General features: G+C 42.4%; 1 protein-coding gene across 4 annotated transcripts in view; it reads right to left on the bottom strand.

Moving 5' to 3' along the window:
- The window catches only part of THRB (thyroid hormone receptor beta), a 422,927-nt gene that overhangs the window by 176,695 nt on the left and 223,465 nt on the right, over window positions 1-22,767 (bottom strand). Inside the window, exon 1 of one of the 4 annotated variants that reach the window (XM_020971090.2) lies at window positions 12,259-13,022. The exons of the other annotated variants lie outside the window; for them this stretch is intronic. The gene's annotated coding sequence lies outside the window, so the exon portion shown is untranslated. Of the gene's footprint in view, window positions 1-12,258; window positions 13,023-22,767 lie in introns of those variants that run through there. 4 annotated transcript variants of the gene reach the window in all.

Here is a 22,767-nt window from a genome sequence, read left to right as displayed (position 1 = left end):
GAGCCTAGCTGGTGTGTGAAACATGCTTGTGGACGTTTCCCTAAACATCATTGTGTGAGAATCTGAAAATTACAGGTGAGGAGGCAGGCTCGCCTGGCTGTGGGAGCCTCCTAAGCAGGCAGTACGCAGCCCGCCAAAAGCAATAGGTTTTTGGGGAGGGCTGAATTTGAGTCAAGAAGAACCGATTTTAAATCCTGCTTAAGACCTTTAGCAGCTGGGTGACCCTGGGCAAGTCACTTAACTTCTTGTCAGCCTCAATGTCCTAGTGTGTAAAATGGGGATAATACTAGCACCTAGAACACAGAGTTGTGGTGAGGATCAAATGAGACAATTCTGTATACGTGGAGCACTTTGCAAACCTTGCAACGCCAGTTAAATGTCAGCTATCATTATTATTATTATTGTTATCATCATCATCATCATCATCATCATCATCATCATCATCATCACATTTGCCTGCTCTATGGCACTCTAAGGCTTGCAAAAAACTTTCCACTATCTCATTTTATTGTGGAGGCTGGGTGTATATCTGTGTATGATTGTGTGTGTGTGTGTGTGTGTGTGTGTGTGTGTGTGTGTGTGTGTGTGTGTTGGGGGAGGGGAAGGGCATTTGCCCACCCCAGTGGGCAGTGACCCTTTTGAAGATGCCTGCTGCCTTTGAAGTTAACTTGTACCATGGTAACCACAAACCTTCAACAACAGGACGGACCGACTGGGTCCATGCCAACTTCTGTTATCATTTGGTTAGCGCTAATCCCATTATCTCAGGGGGGTCAAGGAGGCAAGAACAGCCGCGTACTAGAAGAAGGGAGGCATAAAGTATTATTGCCCGTCTGAGCAACACCAGCCATGATGATTCCCGTGAACCACAGGGTTTACTTGTTATTTTTCCTTCAGTTTCTCAAGGGGATTTATGGGAATCACTTCCTAAACTACACATGAGGTGTGAGCTGATAGAATTCTGACCAAGTAGATTACACCCAGGAGGAATGGTTTGCTTTGAGCAGTAGTGAGCTTCCCCTTTCACTGGAGGACTTCAAAGTCTAGATGACCACTTACTGATGATGCCACTGAGAGGACTCTTCCTTGGGTATGGGGTGGGCTACCGGCCTTCAGGATCACAGCTTTAGAGATAGAAGACACCTTAGAGGTCATCTGGTCCAAATCTGAAGAATTTAAGGGGTATGACCTTGGGCAAGTCACTTCTTTTCCTGTGGGCCTCAGTTTCCTCCTCTGTAAAATGAAAGATTGGAACTAGCTGGCCTCTAGCTTCCTTTTCTAGCTTATGGCCATATGAATATATACAGTGGCCCAAAGAGTTTAGGTGACTTTCTCAAGGTCACATAAATGGTAAGTGGCAGAGCTGGGATTCAAATTCAGGATCTCTGGTAACATGTTGATACGTTGTTCCTTCTGTCTCCCCTTACTGCTGGCCCATAGGGTGACCAGTACTCAAGCTGCACAAAGAACTATCATATTATTACTAGAGGGAGGCCTCCAGGACATTGACTGGGGAGAATCTTGATGAAGGATTAGTGTTTGTATTCCTAGTGTGGGATACTGTGCCAGGCATACAGTAGGTGCTCAATAAATGCTTACTGAATGTAACTAAGTACCCACAGAAGATGGCAAATGAGCAGAGAGTCAAAGGAAGCTGAGGCTTCTAAGAAGTGTCAGGCAAAACTCCCAGAGTGGCAGGAACCAGTTTAAAATGCAATTGGAAAATGGTGAATAAAATAAATAAAATTCAATGCAACAGAGATCATGTTAATTTGTGATGGAGTTAATACGCAGCCCTGCAAAGATCCATTTCCACTTGATTTTCAATCCCTGGCCTTGTTTTTGTGGTTGTTCAGCCATTTCAGTCATGTCTGACACAGTGTGACCCCATTCGGGGTTTTCTTGGCAAAGACACTGGAGGGGTTTGCCATTTCCTTCTCCAGCTCATTTTTACAGATGAGGAAACTGAGGCAAACAGGGTGAAGTGACTTGCCCATGGTCACACAGCTAGTATCAGAGGCTGTCCTTCTGACTTCAGGCCCCATGTTCTATCCACTGAGTTATCTAAGCTGTCTCACCACCGGACTAGAGGACTCCAAGATCCCTTCAAACTCTATACCTATGATTCACTTATCCTAGGTTCTAGGTCTTGGTAGAAACGAAAGAAGGAGGTGGAAGAAGAATTCACTGAGCAAGTGGGGAGGGGAGGGTGGGACTTATTTGCTTAGAGAGCTTTGGCTGACAGCTCCATCCCAAGCTTCTTTAAGCCAGGGTACCTCCAGAGAGTCCCCGGCAACTATGTTAACCCCTTGTGATTCGGGGCTATTCTCAGGCAGTGCAACAGGCCAGTTTTTTAACCTTTCCCTCCTGGACAGACTCAATGCCTACTTGTCTCCCAGGGTACATATATGTTTTTTTAAAGTATTCCAGAAGGTGCCAGAGGATGTCTTCCTCACTTGTCTAGCAATGAATGCCCCTGCCTTTTTCAGTCACTTTGCTAGGGAGCTTCTGATTGGCTGCCAAGCCCTCAAATCCTTGGGCAGGGGGCAACGATTCAGGAGGGATGCCAAGAAAGCTGAAAGGAGTGACTTGCTCAAAGAAATAAAGCCCTTCTGATTTCTGACACTCTTCCAGGTTCTGGTAAGGAAAGGGAGGGAACCGAGGAGACTCACCCAAAATGGCCCCGAGCCCAGCAAAGAGCTTGGAGCCAGAGGGTTCCCCGGCCAAATGGGAGGGCTGGCAAATAGACAAATGAGGGCTTTATTACCAACTCTCATAAGCTACACTAGAAATGAGAATCATCCTCCCCCCTTTGCCCCTACAGAAGCCATTTAGATTGAGAGGATCACTCCGATGTGTGCTGAGGGAGTACCCAAATAGTTTATTTCCACGTGAATCAAGTCAAGTTGAATTGCCTTGACTTATTAAAAGCCTGAGAGGTTGTTGATAAGCCCAGAAATTCCCAAAGCCAAGTAAATGCTCCAATCGTTCCAATGGAGACAAAAGTTCAAGTGTCTTTGCGAGTCAATCTCCACAAAGAATCTGCATTCACAATTTATCCCAAAATAATTCACCGTGTAAATACTTTTAAAAACACAAAAACAGGCTGCCTTTCATAAATCTAAGACAAATTCAAAATGGTCCTATTCCTACTCTCCTTACAGTGTTTAGCTCAAATAAGAGTCCGTCTGGGCTGGGGCGGAGGTGGAGGGAGCTTGGTCAGAGTGTGGGGAGAAGTAGAATTGGAACTGACTCATGTGAAAATGAGCAGGATCAAAATATTGAGAGAGAGAGAGAGAGAGAGAAGGAGGGAGGAAGAGAGAGAGGAGAAGGGAAAGAGAGAGGGAGGGGGGGAGAAGGGAAAGAGAGAGAGAGAGGAGACAAAGACACAGAGAGAGGAAAGAGAGAGGAGAGACAGAAAGGAGAGGAATGGAGAAAGAGAAACAGAGACAGAGAGAGATGGAGACAGAGATAGAGAGGAGACAGACACAGAGAAAGACAGAGACACACAGAGAGACAGAGAAAAGAGAGAAGAGGAGAGGAGAGGAGAGGAGAGGAAAAAGACAGAGAGAAGAAAGTGAGAGGAGACCCAGAGAGACAAAGAGAGAGAGGAGAGAGACATATAGACAGAGAGAGACAAAGAGAAAGAGAGAGACAGAGACAGAGGGCACAGAGAAAGAGAGAGACAGGCAGACAGACAGATAGACCCAGTTATTTATAACATTTTATTTCTTGGTGTGAACGTCCATTCAATATCACTTCAGCTAAAACTATAGAAACTATATATCTATGTATAGATATATAACTAAATGTGATCCATATGTAGAAGAGATGATAACAGAATAAAATACAAAACATGTGAACATATTCTGGGTTTTAAATATATGTATATATAACATAAAATGGTAGAAAAGGGTAATTAAATTAGGTATAATGTTCTTTTCTTCGCAAAAAAGGATAGTAATAATAATTATTTATTTATGTTATTAATTTATGTTAGTATTTATTATTAAATTAGAATATTAAATAATAATATTATAATAGCAACCAATAACAACATTATTGTTTATTTATTAATTATTATTTAGAGCCATCCTACCATACTGAGTTATTCCCCAAAGAACGAGCAAGAAAAATCTGAAATCTTTCCATGCATTATGAGAGCTCCCCTCTGATAATGCATTTGGAATTTATCCAGCACTCTTCTATCTTTAAAAGGAGCCATTCTCCCTTCTCCCACTTCACCTGAGACTGGCAGCAGATGCATCTCTGGGGACACTTCCTAGCAGCTAAGGGAATGAAGAGCCCCCTGCTTCCTTCTTATTCCCCCTCTGCCACCCAAAACACTTCTGCAGGCCGGTCAAGTTTTCCACAGCATCTGAGCTGGGAAAAAACGAGCCAAGACAAGCCTCCAAACACTGAAGAAAAACAATTTGGTGAGAGGCTCCATTTTTCTTAGATATGAAGCTAGGCGTGGGGGTTTGGGTACCAGAAGGAAGGGGAAGAGTCAAAAAGTTTGCTGCTTTAATGAAATGCGACGCATGTAGGCTTTCTCTCCATAAATCACGCAGTTCTCTCATAGCTGTTTGCCACGGACTGCAAATAACTGGAAAAGGCCACAGGAGGGGCTCTAGTCTGGGGCCCCTTTGAAATTTCTGAATTGACAAAACATCTTGTAAACAAAATGTTCTTTCAAGTCGGCATCATATCCTTGACATGTTTGCGGCAAATTTATTTAACTGTGAAGCCAGATAATTTTTTGTTTAAGAAAAAAAAGATCAAGGCCTTAAGTTCCCCATCCCCCCTCTCCCAACCTGGGTCATCCTACTAGACTCTGGGCAAGCAAGAGTTGGGCAAGGTTCAGTGAGGCATAATTTAGTCCTCCGTTTGACAACTCCTCAGAATTGGATGGTTTAAATGTCCTAATTCATCAAATAGAGCTGGAAGGAATCGGGAGAATTCTGTCAGGCCAAAGATCAGAGAGCACAAGAGGATAGATATATGGCTGGAAGAGATCTTAGAAATGATTGAATCTGACCCTCTCATTACAGATGAGGAAACTGAGGCACAGAGAGTTTAACTGAGAGATTATCGAGTGTCACCCAGCTAGAAACTGTCTAAGGTAGGATTTGAACCCAAGCCTTTCTGACTCCCACACAAGTGCCCTGTCCATTATACCAAGCTTCCTCTCAATATGGAAAACCATATTTGTTTTTTCAGGATGGTAATTCAATTATCATCTTCTCCCTTGCTATGGTGTATGGCAATAGTCAAAGCAAACAAGTATGAAGAGGATGGCAACAATGATTAATCTTGATATGGCGACTTTTCTACCCAGAGAACCCAAATCGGCTACCAACAGAATGGTGCAGTTACTTGAACAAGGGCAAGAGAAATCTGATGGAAAACCCATGTGTTCTATTGGTTTCCGCACTGTGTCAAAAGAAGAAGAGTAAAGACCCCAACACAAGGGGTAGACCTATTAGGACGAGGGGCACAGCTTGGCAGGTAGGACAAGCAGGGTGCAGTCTGCATCTCTGTAGAGGTGTCTCCATCCACATCAAACAGAAGCATTAAATAGAATTTTAGATGACCAAAGAATTCGTTTCTGATTTGAACCAGCCTACAAACCAGGTGATGAGCTGTTCTTAAAAGATGTCAATGCCAAGGAGGTATGGACCAGCAAATCTTTCAATCACATCTAGTCGATAGTATTTGAGAAGGAATCTATAAGGACACAAGTTACCCGATATGCTTTGCGAGGCAAAAGCTTTTCTTGACCAAGGGAAGTGTCCATGCACCAAACTTTGTGGTCGTTGCGTTTTCTCCAAGGGTTGACCCAGGCCCAGGGATCTCTCACACCAATCTCTCGAAGCCAAAAAGGCTAACGTCCTTGGAGGAAAGACTTTTGGAAACAGTTATTTCTTGAATTTTAACATAAAGCCATTTTTTTTTTCAGACGACAAGTAGCACACACTTTTCTAACTCTGAAGTAGAAATTCCACCCCAAAGGTGGTCTTTGCCAGCCTTTAACCAGTACAAAGGCTCATAGATTTAGAACCAAAAGGGTCCTTGGATCCTTATCCAACCTCTTTGTTTTACAGATGAGGAAACTGAGGCTCAGGGGGTTGACTTGCCCAAGATCACCCAGCCGTTAAGTAACAGAGATAATTCAAACCTAGGTCCTCTGATTCTAAACACAGGTGAGTAAAGGTGTCCTATTCAGGCAAATCTTTGGTCACACAGTCTGGTTGCCTTTTAATTTTACTAAAGGACTGCTTGACCACAAAGCCCATAAACCTTCCTCTTGCAAGAGGCTCTTTCCAAATTTTCAGTTTTCTGCTAGCATCCAGGCATATTCAGGGCCCTCCTACTCATATTTACAACTTGGTTTTTTAGGTGGAAAGGGGCTCTGCCTTTGTGTGCATTTATAGACCCCATGAAAATAGGCTTTAGCTGATACAAAAAGTATCCTTGGACTTTAGCTGGTGGCCACAATCCAAGCTCCAGCCCTCAAAGGGCCATGAAATGGCAGTCAGAGTAAAGTATAGGATGCTGCCCCTTTTTGAAAATTAAAAAAGGAAACAAAGGACCCAGAAACAACAACACAACATATACATTAAAGACCCCCAAATGGGCTTTATCAACTCACACCCTAAGGCAGATCTAGGAGGCATCAGGCCTTTGGATGCCTGGTTGAGAGCTGTCTGGGACCCCAGAGGCCACCTAGGCCTAGCCTTGTACCTTTCAGATATTGGGAGTGAGGCCAAGAGAATTTCAATGACTTGCCTAAGGGTCCCTTGGGCAGATCTTTACAGTATTTGGTGCACTGAAAAAATGATGAGTATTGAGGCAAAGACCAGAGCGGGACTCCGATTCATTTGCTCTATCTGTGGCCTTGGGGAAGTCACTTCCCACTTGAAGCCTCACTTGGCTTTTCCATCTATAAAATGGGGCACAGGGAAAGGGGGGCTTGCTGGATGAGATGACCTCAAAGGTCACTTCTGGGCCTTTCTCTTAATCCTGTGATGCAGCCATTTTTTCCTTGCATCTCTGCCAGCTCACGTTCCTCCTTTTCTCATTCTTTGTGAGTTTTACTGAAGGTCCAAAAAAAGTCTCATATCCCACTAATGTTAAAGGACTACCCCCTTCTCCCAGGGGTGTGCTTTCCTGGCATCTGCAAGCTATGAATTATAGCTTTTTCATGGAAATGCTAGAACAGGGTTTTGGGAAAACATGAACTTCAATTGAAAAAACTATTCACACTGAAGGATTTAATAACGAAAAAATTAGGAGCATATGTGAAATGCATCAAAGATGACAGCTTCTGTCTGGTTATTCCTTGCATTTCAGAGCGTGGGGAATCATATGAGAAATGGCTAGGTGGGCTCCTAAGGGCAATCCTATGAGTTCTTTGGTCACTAGGCCAATGCAACACTCTAACCCAATCCAAGGAGGTGCCTTCTTCATACAGTGTAGAGCTAGCTGTGGGGATGCAACCATGGAGTGACTCAAAGGCCCCTGCCTTCAAGGAGCTTATTGTCTCCTGACATTATCTAGCCCATGTCCAAAGACCAAGTGCAGTTTTAAGTGTTAGTGTTTAAAACTATAATAAGACTTCTGGAATACCCTCAATTTAAACAGAAAAGTAGAGGATATGGTTATTTGAAAAAACGGTAATAGCTAGTGAGATCAGGAAATGGTTCCCGCAGAAGGCCATGCCAACAACACCTACACAGAACCTCAAACTTCCCAGACGTAGGACAGAGTTCTAGCACAGTCCAAGGATGATCTGGTCCCAGGAGAGTTTTGAGAGCCGCTTTTGAGATAGTTTCTCCAGCAGATGCTTTAAAACTGTTTTTTCTTGGTATCTGGTTTTTATGACCTTGGCCAAAGCAGATGATCCCTCCGTGCTTTTGTCCCATGAGTCTTAAAGGTTCTTGCCAGGATTCACGAAGGAACAACATTGTGAAGACTAGGATCTCTGTAAGATATACTTTTTTTTCCTTCCTGAATTTTTTTTTTGAGAAATGTTTCTGTAAGACCATTCACAAATCCAAGATGCCACAGACACACAGATTTGTGGATCTGTGAAAGATATGTGATTTGCTAAAGGAAAGACCTCCCAATATGGGAAATCCTTCCACCAATGACTCAAGATGTCATTCAGCTCAACCCCTTCTTTTTAGAGATGAGGAAACTGAGGACCCAGAGCAGTTGAGTAATTTTCCCAAGGGTCACATAGGTCATAGATCCTAGGGAGAGCAAGGAGTCAAACCCAGGTCCTTCATCCCCCAATTCAGGACTCATTCCACTGAATCATGTTGTCTCATTAGAGATCAACTGCCCCAGGCCCTGAGGCTTCTCTATGGTTTGTTCTACTTGGGAGTGAGGCAGTCTGGTTCTATAAGAGCCTGGAGACCAAATATGGATAGCATGACTCACCACCCAAGGGAGAAATCATTGGGGAAGTCAATAAACCCTAGTCAGCTCGTGAACTGTTGGTCCTCAAACATGCCCTCCACATATGACCCCAAAGAGAGAGAAAAAGAGAGGAAAAAAAGAGTCAGTCCTCATTCTCATGAATCCTTTTAATATCTTATGAACAGTGTGACCAGCCCCTGGGCCTGCCAGCTTCCTAATATCTTGTATGCTGATGGCATTTCTTCATTTCCATTAGTCTTCTAATCCCTCAAGATATATTTATCTAGCACCCAACAGGTGTCCTATACTGGGCTAACTTTCGCTTAAGCCAGCTCATGCTGCAAAAGCAGGTGTTCAATGCATTCTCTTTCCACCTCTGACCTCCCAACCTCATGGGCACCCAAAATCAAATGCCAACCAGGCCAGTAAATTGTACAGTTAATGAAAAAGATCAAGGTTATCTAGAGCATTAAAGCTTGTAAAAGGCTTTACACGTATCTTCTCACAACAGCTCCACAAGGAAGGCAATACATGCATTAGGACTAAGGTTCCAGATAATGAAACTACAGATCAGAGAGATTCAACATCTTACCCATGGTCACACAGCTAGTAAGGGTCAGAGGTGAAACTCAGACCTATATCCTCCAGCTTCAGGTCTGGACCTCCTCCCACTGCATCCAATTGCTCTCCTAATGAAGAGTCCTTCATTTAACTACAAGCTTATAAAGTGATGAATTTCTGCCTGAAATTATTGGGCAAGGGGCACTTCCTAAGCCACTTAAATATCACTGTATTGACTAGTTAGATGCTGAAATGAGAAGCAGGACCATTTCCTGCCTTGAGTGCTGGGCAATCTTTGGCCTTTAGATTTAGGGGAAAAAAAATCAAGGTTTTGTTCAAAAGATATATTAACCACTTTGTCCTCCTCCCATCCTCAAGAAGAGATCTACTCTAAATGCAGTAAGTCTGGGGGCAGAGCTAGCCTTGATTAACGATCATACGTGTTGTTGTTTAGTCATGTCCAACTCTTCCTGACTCCTTGGACCACAGCACACTAGGCCCTTCTGTTTTCCACTATCCTTCAAAATCTGTCCAAGCTCATGTTCATTGCTTCCATGACGCTACCTATTCATTTCATCCTTTGCTGTCCCCTTCTCCTTTTGACTTCAGTCTTTCCCAATATCAGGGTCTTTTCCAGTGAGTCCCATCTTCTCATTATGTGGCCCAAGTATTTAAGCTTCAGCTTCAGCATTGGACCTTCCAATGAATAGCCTGAATTAATTTCTTTAAATATGGATTGATTTGATCTCCTTGCTATCTAAGGGTCTCTCAAAAATCTTCTCCAGCACCACAGTTCAAAAGCATGGATTGTGCAGGACTCAGCTTTCCTTCTAGTCCAACTCTCACAGCCATACATCACTACTGGAAAAAGTATAGCTGTTGACTATGTGGACCTCTGTCAGCAAGGATTATAGAGTGAATAACTAAAAATCATGTCTCAGCCCTCTATAAGCAGGCGGACTACATCATTCCACAGACCCCTGGCCCCCCTTCTACCTCTTACTAGGGGACTGGTGATCAATCAATCAATTAGTCAATAATCTATTAAGTGCCTACTTATAAAAGTATAATACTAATAATACTATTAAGGTTGGGGATACAAAAAGAGGCAAGACAGCCCCTACCCACAAGGGGCTTACAATCTAATGGGGGAGACTGTGAGAAATAATTATTAATAACCAATATCTTGGAGAGATTCAGAGCTTCCCCCTCCCCCCTTCCAAAGTCCTGACTTTAAGTTCAGTTTTTCTTTTAAATTAAGGACATTACTGACAATGAGATTGCATTGACTCTCCTCAATCTTGGTCAGACCCTATGCAACCTTGCAAGAAATTTAATCTAAAGTGGGGAAGCCCATTGAGTTCTACTCAGACTTGGGTGGAGACAGATCCTTTTGTCTAGAGGCTGGGAGTGGCATGGTATGGAGATGTTTTCTTTGTCCAGGGGAGATGTGATGATGGGGTGACATCAGCCCCTATTGGAAGGGTATATAAACTGTGAGTCCACTGCCATGATTGTCTTTAGTCTAAGAGAGATGGCCAAATGACCATCCTTCTATTAATAATCTGTTGGCCTTATTAATAAAAATGATTAAATTACCCAGAAGTATATCTCTAGAAACTTTTTAAACATCACAGAGACAACATGCAAACAAAAATACATAAAGCAGGATCAATAGGAAATAATTAAGAGAGGGAAAGCACTGGAATTAAGAGGGGTTAAAGAAGGCTTCCTGTAGAAGGTGGGAGTCTTAAAGGAAGCCAGGCAGGTTGGTAGTCAGAGCAGAGGAGGGAAAACATTCCAGGCATGGAGGGACAGCCAACAATATCACTGATGCTATGGTCTAATGGCGCTTCTCGGAATCTATAAAGGCTTCTGAATTCTAGGTTATTGGAGGCCAAAAATTCCTCTTTGGTCATCGATCCTCTGCTCCTTCATAACTATCCCTTCTGCATCCCTACCCTGTGCTATCCTATTCTTCCAATGTGCTCCCTGGAGCTCCTGCTCTACTGTTAACAAACTGCCCTTCACAGTACAATGATGTTCAAAAATATTTTTTTTCATTCAAAATCTTTTTATATTCAAAAATATTTTATATACATTTTAGATTAATTTATCTGTGCATGGGCTGATTTCCCCTTTACTGGAACCTTACATTCTTTAGAGTTGGGATTATTTTGTTTCTGTTTTTGTAATCCCTAGTGCCTAGCACAGTGCTGGGCACATAGGAAGGACTTAAAAAATACTCATTGATTTGAATTCAGAATCATTGAGATTTTTATTCATTTGAAAAATCCATAAACCTTATTGTGGCACCTGGGTTCATTTAGTGATGAGTTTTCCTTTTAGAATTTAAATGACGCTTATTTGTTTTCCTTTTCCTTTCCCTTCTTTCCTTTCTTTCGTTCATTACAGTCTCAGATTGTGAAGCTTAAATGAAAATGTTCTATATGGTAGAAAGAGCCCTGGATGGGGAAACAAGAGAAGCCTGGAGTCTGGTTCTAGTGCTGCCTCAGTTTCCTCATCTGAAAAACAGGGATAATAATAGCACCTACCTCCCAGGGTAGTTGTGAACACCAAACGAGATGATAATTGTAAAACACTTAGCACAGTGTCAGTCACATAGTAGCAGCTATATAAATGCTGGCTATTATTGGCTATGTGAGCTCATGCAAATCCCTTAACCATTCTGGGTTTCAGTTTCTTTATTTGTAAACATGAGAGGCTTGGATCATTGCTTTAGAGCTCCAAGGGCCCTCAGGAGTCATGAGTCCAAAACTCTCACTTTAGAGAAAAAGAAATAGAAAGGTTTAGTGACTTGCCCAGGGGGACACAGCTATTTAGGGTTTGAGGTAGGGTTTGAACTCAGATTTTCCTAACTCCATGCCCAGTGTTCTATTTCCTATCCCATGCTGCCCGTGATTTTGGCTAGCTCTAAATTCCACTATTTTCCCCTTCATTTCTTTGATCACCCCGAGTTCTCATGGTTTTTCCTCTCCACTGTCCGTCCTTTCTTTCTTTCTTTCTTTCTTTCTTTCTTTCTTTCTTTCTTTCTTTCTTTCTTTCTTTCTTTCTTTCTTTTCTTTCTTTCTTTCTTTTTCTTCCTTTCTCTCTTTCTTCCTTTCTCTCTCTCTCTCTCTCTCTCTCTCTCTCTCTCTCTCTCTCTCTCTCTCTCTCTTGCTATCAGATCTTCACAGTCAACTTAGCTTCTCAGAAAATGGAAGAAGGACCAGCCCCCAGAACCGGCCCCTTTGTCAAAATCAAGAGAAGTACCTGGGCTGACAGGAGCCTCCTTTTTTGCCACGACCTCTTAGATTCTCCACTAGGGTAGATGGGCCAGGGGACGGGGAGTTATTAGAGAGGCAGCAGAGCTGAGATTTTACAGTTGAAGGAAAATGTTGGTGCTGTTTCCTGTTTCGGGATCAGAGTGAACGTGTCAGCTCTTTGGGGAAGGGTTACTTCCTAAATAATGACTAGCCTGTTAATGAATCAGACAAAAATTGTTATGTTGGGGGATATAGCCTCGCCTTATGAACAAGCTGCAGGGAATGAGACCACCAAGGGAAGAAAGGAAAATCCTGTTTTACCACTTTGGTCTAAGGACTGAAATGATTGCAAAGCACAAAAAGGAATGAATGCAAAATGGGCCTTTCTGGAACTGCCCGACCACTTAATTTTAAAACAATAACTACCTTTTTCAAATAATTTTAGAGATCAGAGAATCATAGATAGAAGAGACCTTTGAAGTCATTGAATCTACCTAATCTTCATTTTACAGATGAAGAAATTGAGTCACACAGGAAATGAGTAGCAAAGCTAGGATTAGAACCTAGGTTCTCTGACTGTAAATCCAGCATTCTTTCCACTGGATTGTGTTACCCCCTAAATCCACCCCTGAATTGAAAAGCTGAAGGGTAACTAAGGCTAACACTCTCTGGGTTGGTGCTTTATTAGTTGAGAGGATACCATGGGCGTGATGGGAAAGGATTTGTGTCTGTCTCCTCATTTCAAGGTTTCTGTTCTAATAATGATATAATTAGCATTTATATAGTGCTTACTATGTGATAGGCACTATGCTAAGTGTAATAATAATAAAATAATAATAATGTTGTTCAGTCATTTCAGCCATGTTTGACTCTTTGCGATCCCATTTGGGATTTTTTTTGGCCGTGATTTGCCATTTCCTTCTCCAGCTCATGTTACAGATGAGGAAACTGAGGCCAACAAGGTTAAGTGACTTGCCGAGGGTCATAAAGTTAGTGTCTGAGGCTGGATTTGAACTCAGGGAGATGAGTCTTCCTATCTCTATGCCCAGTACTCTATCCACTGCACCATCTCACTGCCCTAAATAATAATACTAGCTAACACTTACATAGTGCTCATTATGTGCCTGGCCCTGTGCTCAGTGCTTTACAATTGTTATTTCATTTGATTCTCGCAATAATCTTGAAAGGTAGCTGCTATTATTGTCCCCATTTTACAGATGAAGAGATGAAGGCAAATTAAGGTTAAATGACTTGCCCAGGATCATACAGCTTAAGTGTCTGAGTCAGGACTTGAAGAGTCTAGAAGAGTCTTGAAGACTCAGGTGTTCTGGCCAGCAGATCTGGCACTCTGTCCACTGTACCACCTAGCTGCCTTAACCACTCTCAGGCTTAGTGTCTTCGCCTGTAGAATAGTGGGTGGATGATGGGGGAGGGGAGGAGGATTGACTTAGATGGCCTCTTAAGTCCCTTTCAGTTCTAGAGTTATGGTTCTAGGAGCCTATGACTAACCGCTGTCCCTCTTCTGCTTGCAAATTGTTTTATGTACAGGGGCTCATTTGGGACCCACAACAACCTTGTGAGACTTCAGTTATTGTTTTCATTTTACAGATTAGGAAACTGAGGCTGAGAAGGATTAGATGACTTGTCTGTGGCCACACTAGTAGGAGTCTGAGGAGGGATCTGAACCCAGGTCTTCAAGTCCACCTGCTACCCAGTCATCATGGTAGAGCCCACAGCTTCTACTCAATGCATCAACTTATTCATTCATTCACAAATACTTTGCTGTATCTTGGGATATTAAAATGACATAGGCCTGACCCCAGTGGGCTTTTACTACGAACATTTTTTTTCAGATTAATATATAAGGACTTCAATCCATTGGTCAATCAATGAACATTTAAGTTCCTACTATGTGCCAGACACATGTGACAGAGAGGAAAAAAAAGGAAGCAGTTCTGTCTAGTTCAAGTACACTTAAAAGGTACAACAGTTCATTTAACAACAACAGCAAAGACAAACTTTCCTTGGTCCCAGGCACTAACAGATCCTTAGAAATACTACACAAAGGAATCCATTTGACTATAAATAGCCTAGTCTTTCAAGGATTAAGAGTTTGGTGTTGTTTTTGGCAGGTGGAAAGAATATTACCATTCTTGTTCTCTGAGGGAACAGAGTTGTAACAGGTAACAATTCTGGAGAATATAATTTTTTTTGGCACATGGCACAGCTGGTATTTCAAAGCCCCACAATCCTGGCCTCAGACCACCCACAAACAGAAAGCATGAACGTGTCCCTCGTGTGGCTCTTTATAAAGCCATCTTCTCCAGCCATTAAGGAGGGGTAGCAGTCCAAATTCAGAAGAGAATTACAGAGAGAACAGGCAATAAATCTTCACCAGGAAACTGCAAGGCAGCAGATCTTTTGACCATTGAGACTGGTCTACTTAGGTATCCTGTGGTGATGGACAGTTCAAGGGAACCCTATGACTGAAACAATTGCTTTCACTTCACTAGGTACAAGGAAATCAATGAATGAATGAATGAATGAATCAATCAGTAAGCACCTATTAAGTGCTTACCATCTGCTAGGCAAGGGGCTAGGAGCTGGAGATACAAATACAAAAACAGCATAGACGCTGAAATGACAGGCCAATTGTAAGTCTTTCTCAGACCAGTTGTCCCTGCCCTAGCCCTGCCCTGCCCGCTCCCCTCCTTTTTGGACACTCTCCCCCTCCAATATCTGGAATCTTCTATGTCTAGGACTCTCCAGGCCAGAAACTTCCAGATTCCCAGCCAAATGGCACTGCCGACCTCCTCGCCTGTGGTATCCTAAGTGAGAAGCCAACGAGTGACTGATCGGGCCACCACCTCTTCCTGTAAAACACCTGGCTCTCTTTCGCTTCCGAAGCTGCCTGGAGTCTCACCCATTAAACTACAGAGGGTGTGGCATAATGCTATGCCCCATCCTGGGAGTGTCCACTCACAAAATCACCTTGGGCTTCCTCCCAGCTCTTCCTGCCAGCCTGAAGACTTGTTATTCCTGGGTCATAGAGAATGATAACTAGCATTTATATAGCCTTAAATTGCCGCACAAAGGCTTTTGGAGGTACCCTGAATCTGGCTCTATGGTATGCTAAGCACTCTTAATATGTTATTCCATTTGGTTGTGTTTATGCCTAGGAATGAGCTTCCTCTATTAAATACACAGGAGAGGCAGTAAAAAGAAAAAAACCCATCATCGTACCTGGCACGTTGTAGGTTTTTAATCAATGCGTGTTGATTGACTCCAAGGCTTCCTGCCTCCATAACAGCTCTGGACTTTATTCATGCTGCCAATCTGTCTTCACTAAAGGCCAAGGCTAATAATAAGGCAGGGCTTTGGGGAAGCTTAAGATTGCTGGGTTTTATTCTTTGGGCCCTAGAGTTTTGTCTCAGGAAACTAAACCACAGACCCCAAAGGCAAAATCTGTGAACTTTTGCTTTTAAAAACATTCTGATAATTCTATTTCAATGTAATGGTTTCCTTTGTAATTCCTGTGTATTTTATTCCATGCACTTAAATACATTATTCTGAGAAAGGGTCCACAGGAATCACCAGACTGCCCAAAGGGTCCAGGACACAAAAAAAGGGTAAGAACTGATTTAAACCATAGTTCCACCCCTGGCCCCACCATTTTACGGAAGAGGAAACTGGGGCACAGCAAGAAGAAGTCAATTAGTCAAGATCACTAGGAGCCTCAGTGAATAGAATGTTGGACTTGGAATCAGGAAGATGTCAATGTAAACCTTACCCCAGAAGCTTAGTAGCTGTTTGGCCCTGGGCAAGTAAGTCACTTAATCTCAACCTCAGTTTCTTTATTTGTCATTTCTCAAATGGGGATTATAACACCTGACTCGGAGTGTTATTGTAAAGATCAAATGAGAAAATATAGCTAACATGCTTTGTAAAACTTTATTTGTATCATCATAATACATACATAATTATATAATAATTATACAAATATATCAATACAATTATACAATTTTTATACACAAGCATATAGCTGCTATGTATATATATAGATCATATATCAATGCTAGCTATTATAAGTGGCTATTATAATAAGGTCATCTGACCTCTGAGGGAGTAACGTACAGTAGCTATAGATTGAGGGAACCAGGATTCAAATCTCATTCCTGAAACCTGCCACCTGTGAGACCTAGGATAGGTCTCTGAAACTCTCTGGGCCTCAGTTTCCTTATCTGTAAAATGAAAGGGTTTACCGGTTGGCCTCCGAGGTCCCATCCAGCTTCAGATTTGTAATTCTACAACCTTAAAAACGCAGGGTTCTTTCCATTTGGACAAGAATAACTGAATTCTTCAACCTGAGATGATACGACTATGTAGCCTGTAAAACCGTCAACTCCCAGCCCCAAATCCCCGGTGAATCCTTGGCCTAAGACCATGAACTAGTCCATGACCACAATGGAACGACGCAGCTGGGCAGGGCAAGTGGCAAGACTGATTTTCATGGGTCTTGGTTTCATTCGTGGCTCCATCTGTCAAGAGATCATGGCCATGACCGACCAGCACCCTCAGGCTGTGGGGAGGAGGTGTTTTCTCACAGCAGCTAGAGAATATTCTGGGGAGGTGAAGACAGAATTACTCTCTGATTTATGAGTCTTGACCCACACTTGAAAGCACAGGTTGCTGTCTGAACTTGCAGGCTTTGATGGAATAACATCCACACCAAGGCTCCCGCAATTCCAGGGACCCCCAAAGCCTTGCTGTGGCCCTTTAAATCCAACTGACGGAGTAAGCCCTGAGAGGAGGGCAGATGCTGGGCGGCTGCCACCCAGGCTTCAGAGTCAACTCAGCTCAGACTCTCAGACTGCTGCCTCTGGCCATCCTGGCTTGCGGCGGCTTCCCTCCTCAAGGCCTTCTCTATGTCAAAGCACAAACACATGAAATGAAGTGGAGGAGGCCCTTCCTTCTTCAGATGGCAGCAGGCCCACCTGCATGATGTTCTAGCCCTGTGGGATGGCAGAGCTGTGACTGGGATGGGCCTGGGGCCAGCAGACAAAACCTCTGCAATGGCAAAGACTGGTGGAGAAGCTGCCACATGAGGGGGAGCGGGTGGAACAGCCAGTCTCCGATTCGAACTGACTATTCTTGTTAACTAAGTGGCTATCCTCTCCTTGGGAGTAGGGAATGTTTAATTTTTTTGTCTTTGAATCCCCAGGGCTTAACCCAGTACCTGGCACATAGCAGTCCCTTTATGAATGAATGAAGCATTTATTAAGCACCTATTGCATGCTACGATCAGCAGGATGATGTGATTAGAGACTGAGGGCTGAAACAGACGAGGAACTGAGGTCCAGAGAAGATCTGGCTTTCCCAAGGTTATACAGCTAACAACTGCTGAAGCCAAGATTTGAAACTAGGTTCTCTGACTCCAAATCCAGGCCTTCTCCAGTGTTCACTTCATTCCCAGCTCAGACCCCTTTTGGACTGCTCTGCCTCCCTAGCAGTATCACTACATGATGGCCTCTGCCCTACCACCTCCTTTCTTCATTGGTAAATTTCCAGCAGGAATCACCGTTTCTTGAGAGGTCTCAGCTATGCTGCTCACTTCATGCCTAGCTCAGCTCACTCATGACTTCTCTACCTCCCCACCAGCTGCCCTGCACCCTCATCTGACTTCCCAGCACCCTTTTAGACTTGTTTTCCACTGCTTGAATGTAGACTCCTTGAGAGTGGGAAGTGTACTCTTTTCTTCTTTTTGTATCTTCAGTGCTTAGTGTGATGCTCAGCACATTGTAAATGTTTAATAAATACCTTTTCTGTTTGTCTGTGTCTGTCAATCAATCAATTTTTCTATCATATGTTTATCTACTTATCTGTCTGTCTGCCTACTTCCTGTCTATCTATCCATCTCTTGTCTACTTATCTATTTTGTCTATCTGTCACCTATCTATCTCTTGTCCACCTTATCTATTTATCTATCTTGTCTGTCTGTCTATCAATCTATCTATCTATCTATCTATCTATCTATCTATCTATCTATCTATCCATCCATCTATCTATCTATCTATCTTTTGTCTATTTATCTATCTTGTCTATCTATCATCTATCTTTTCTATCTCTTTCTCATCTATTTATCTTGTCTATCTATCTGTCTATCTATCTGTCTATCTCTTGTCTAACTATCCATCCATCTATCCATCTGTCTATGTTGTCTATCTATCTATCTATCTATCTATCTATCTCTTGTTTATTTACCTTGTCTATCTTCTATCTTGTCTATCTATCTATCTATCTATCTCTATCTATCTATCTTTTGTCTATTTATCTATCTTGTCTATCTATCATCTATCTTTTCTATCTCTTTCTCATCTATTTATCTTGTCTATCTATCTGTCTACCTATCTATCTGTCTATCTCTTGTCTAACCATCCATCTATCCATCTGTCTATGTTGTCTATCTATCTATCTCTTGTTTATTTATCTTGTCTATCTTCTATCTTGTCTATCTATCTCTTGTTTATCTATCTATCTATCTATCTATCTATCTATCTATCTATCTATCTATCTATCTATCTCTTGTCTGTCTGTCTATATCTATCTGTCCATCCTTTTCCATCTTTGAGAATCTGGGATTCTTTAGGTTCTTGAATTCTGCCTCCAAATTACAGCAGTTTGTCCAATTTCCCCCACTCTTGGCTAGCTCTCTTCAGCTATATCACTGAAGTTATTACCAACTTTTAGAGCATGAACAAAAATGAGATCCTAGGTTATGTTTCATCTTGTGAAAAAATGGCTTTTTCCATGGACAAAAACATGGTGAGGTCAGCTGTCCTTTTGTTCTTGACATAGTTCCATTCTAAATCCCTCTTACCTCCTTATCAGTTTCTGTCAGATCTGGAAGGGTTACTATGAGCCCGTGAGGGATGTTGGGGGGGTGGAGTGGGGCAGCAATGCTAATGCTATGTGCTTGAAGGGTCCCCTCAGTGGTAGCACATATGGAAAATTAAAAGACAGAGAAACCAGAGGCAGACAGCTCTGAAGAGAAGGTTACTCTGATTCAGCAAAGGCAGGAGCAGGGCCTTGAAGAGATCATGGCTTGTTGAGATGCAGCAACTCGGGGCTTAGCTTATTTTCACTCGGTGGGGAATGAACACATGGAGTATATCATGACCGATATCAACATTCTGGAATTATTTGGCATTTGAACTTAACGTTGAATAGTGGAATTCTTCATTTTGAGTGCTTTTACAACCTTTCAGTTATCATAAAACTTTCATTAACATGAAAAACTAACACAAAACAACCCTCAGGCCTGCTTTCCCATCTCTCTAGTCACAATGTTCCATGGTTTGGGGGTGGACAAGAGATAATAGGAGGTGCACAAGCTGGTGAGAAAAGCAGCCAAAGAAGGGAAACAAAAGAAAGTTTTTTGTGTTGTTGTTTTTTTTTTTAAACATCACATTCTTGACTTCACAGAAGGTTTTGAGGGCTGTGTCAGGGAAGTAGGTGTAGGGACCATAATGGAAGCTGAATATCAAATTTCCATCCTACTTACAGAAGGCTTTCCCATGTGTTCACTTAAATCAACATTCAGGAATCTGGCTCCCAGTCAAGAAATTGCACATTCACATTTTGTGAAGCAAGAAAGAGAGAACTCTGTTTAGAATGAAAACTTTTCAAGTCATTTTGATCAATTCTCGTCTCCTCTCCTTAGGAAGTAATTTTGTCCTCTCTTTGCAGATCAGAAAAGAAAATGATGCATTTTGTGGCCTACTCCAGATTCCAGCAGGTGGTCGGACTGGGAAACCATCTCTTTATCCAACCTCTACCAATTAACACAAATATATGTGTCTCTTGCAATCTGAAGATACACCACTTAACTTGAAAAGAATGGTCTCTTGGCAAAATCTATTGTTTAACCATAGTCCAACCAACAGGGCGAAAACAACAGCTAGTCATTTCAGCAGCCTTGGGCCAAATTAGGATGATGTCACAGAAATTAAATTAATAGTCTAGTGTTGTCTGCAGACATCTACTCTCATCTCTCTTTGTCTCTGTCTCTCTCGTACATAAAACTTTCACAGCACCTCTTCTCCAGACATGTTTTTATCCCAAATGGAAATAAAGGCCAGGAAGTCTTCTAATGAATTGTTGAACAGGAAAATTAGGCCAAGTGGAGCCAACAAGCATCCTAATTGTCTAAGGGGAGCAAGCAATCCAAGCTAAGTGGATTGTGGACATACCTGGGTCTTGGGTTGAGTAAAGGAGAGAGGGGTAGAATCAGAGAATTAGATTCCCCCAGTAGAGAGCCTCGTGCTGTTTTCGATTTTGAATTAAATAACAGAGAATGCTCAGAGCAGCTTAGCCAGAGCCTACATAGGCAAGAACTATCTTTGGTATCTCTAGTTTGCCTTTGACCAACTTTCCAGCCCCATGCTTCTCTAACCCTATCCACTGCAAAATCTGCTCTTTGGAGCAGATCTAATGTGTCATTTGATATCACAGGGTGAATTTAAGATAATGGATCACCTTTTCAAGGACATCTTCTTCAAGTGTCATATGGCTGTTGAAAGGGATACTTTTTTGAGTTAGTGGTGGGGTGGAGTGAGCATTTTTGGGACTCTTACAAATTAAACTACGCTTCCTGCATCACCTAGTCAGCCTACTTCTAAACCCTGCCCTGGGTAGCAACATTATTTAAACAAAGTCACTCTATGTTGCAGAGAACAGGGCACTGGACTTTGAGTCAGGAAGATCTGAATTCAAATTTTGATTCAGACAATTACTAGCTGTGTGGTCCCTGACAAGTTGAGTAACTTTTCTTTGCCTCAGTTTCCTCATCTCTAAAATGGGAAAGTTGAATTTGTTTTGCATGACAACACGTGTTTCAATTAAGTTCAATAAACATTCATTAGGCATTTACTATGTGCCAGGCTCTGTGCTAAGCACTCAGAGATACAAATGAAAAAAAAAACAGATCCTGCTCTCAAGGAGCATACATATTTGTTATGGGTTTTGTTTTTCTTGCCTTCTCAATGGGTGAGTGAGAATTTGGAACGGAAAATAATTTTTAAAAAAAGTGAATGTAAAATGAATGGGTTGCCTTGATGACCCACTTGTTAAATGGTGTGATCTCAGCATTCCATTCAATTTTTTTTTTGTATTTTTCTATCTGTGGGTTGTAACTCCAACAAAGTCTCAGAATTTCTAGAGCTATACCTCCTTGAGAGTTGTCTCTTTTGGGAAGTGGGGTGGGAAGGAAAGTTGTTCTGCAAATACTCAGTGCCTGGCAGCTTTATACAAGTGTTTGTTGCAGGCTTTTTCAGCTACTACCCTTACCCTCCTGTTTTTAGTCTGATGCCTCATGGTACCGTAGACACAAATAATTCACTAACAGACAAGATAAGCTTCTTAGTAATGGTGGGTAGGTAACTCACTCACAAAAGGCTTTCAAACATACAGAATTATACAGGATATAATTGGTGAAGATAGTTCTGTTGAAATGCCTCAGATACAGCCACCAATTAGGGTTCCAATTAGGGATGTTCAGCATCTCAAACTGGGCGTCTTTTTCTTCTCCTCCCTCCACGCTATCCCCTTTAAAACAAAAAAAGCTTTGGTGCTTTCTTTTATGATGAATAGGGTTGGGACGAATAGGTGAGGGAGGACACAATGGAATGACACTATGAAGAAAACATTTTCACAATTACAACCAGAGAAGAAAAAAAAAACTTAAAAAAACAACCCCAAACCTTCCTCAAACTCCCAAACTATTTATCCAGCTTACCATCCACTGACATGGAACCAGAACTAAGTGTGTGACTGGGGCTTTGCGCCAGAGTGAAAGAGATACAAAGTAAGAGGACCTGGAAAACAACCTTCAGCAGTTCAGAAACAACCACAGTCTTACATAAAAGTGTGGATCCTGGGGTGCATTCCCACTGGATCTCCCCCCTTCCACGAGTCACAGGGCAATGGGAATGCTCCCCTCCAGTTTCCTCCAAGGAAAGACCGATGGGATTTATCTCCCAGGCTCTCCTTTGCCCCACAAATCCCTCACGTGATGGTCTTCAGGCCATTGATAAACAGGTTAGTGCCACTTGCCTTGGGGGCCAGAATCCCTACTGAGGGCTCTGCAGTGATAGGAGGCAAGAAGACCCCCTTAGAGAAGCAAGTTCACCTCTGCCCTAGGGATTAGCAGTAAATACCAAGGAATAGCACGAAAGAACAATGCTCTAAAGCAAATATTTACGGATATCTCCGCAGCCAGCTAGTGAGAAAAAGGGCCACTGACTCCAAAAGGAGGTGACTAAAGGGAGAAATAAATAGAAAGCATTCCAGATGTGTTTATGTGTACGAAGTAAAGGGTAGGATTAGGATGAACTACCTAGAAAACTTAGATAAAAAAGGTCAGATGACTTGGACACAAAACACAACTTGGGCTAGGGGACAGATAAGTCTCTAAGGCTATAATTTGCAGAGCAGGTGCTAATTGGCACTGGTAGAGGGA

This window comes from Phascolarctos cinereus, unplaced genomic scaffold (genome assembly GCF_003287225.1).
Source record: "Phascolarctos cinereus isolate Bilbo 61053 unplaced genomic scaffold, phaCin_HiC Scaffold_1;HRSCAF=81, whole genome shotgun sequence".
Lineage (NCBI taxonomy): Eukaryota > Metazoa > Chordata > Mammalia > Diprotodontia > Phascolarctidae > Phascolarctos > Phascolarctos cinereus.
This window is presented reverse-complemented; position numbering and strand designations above follow the sequence as displayed.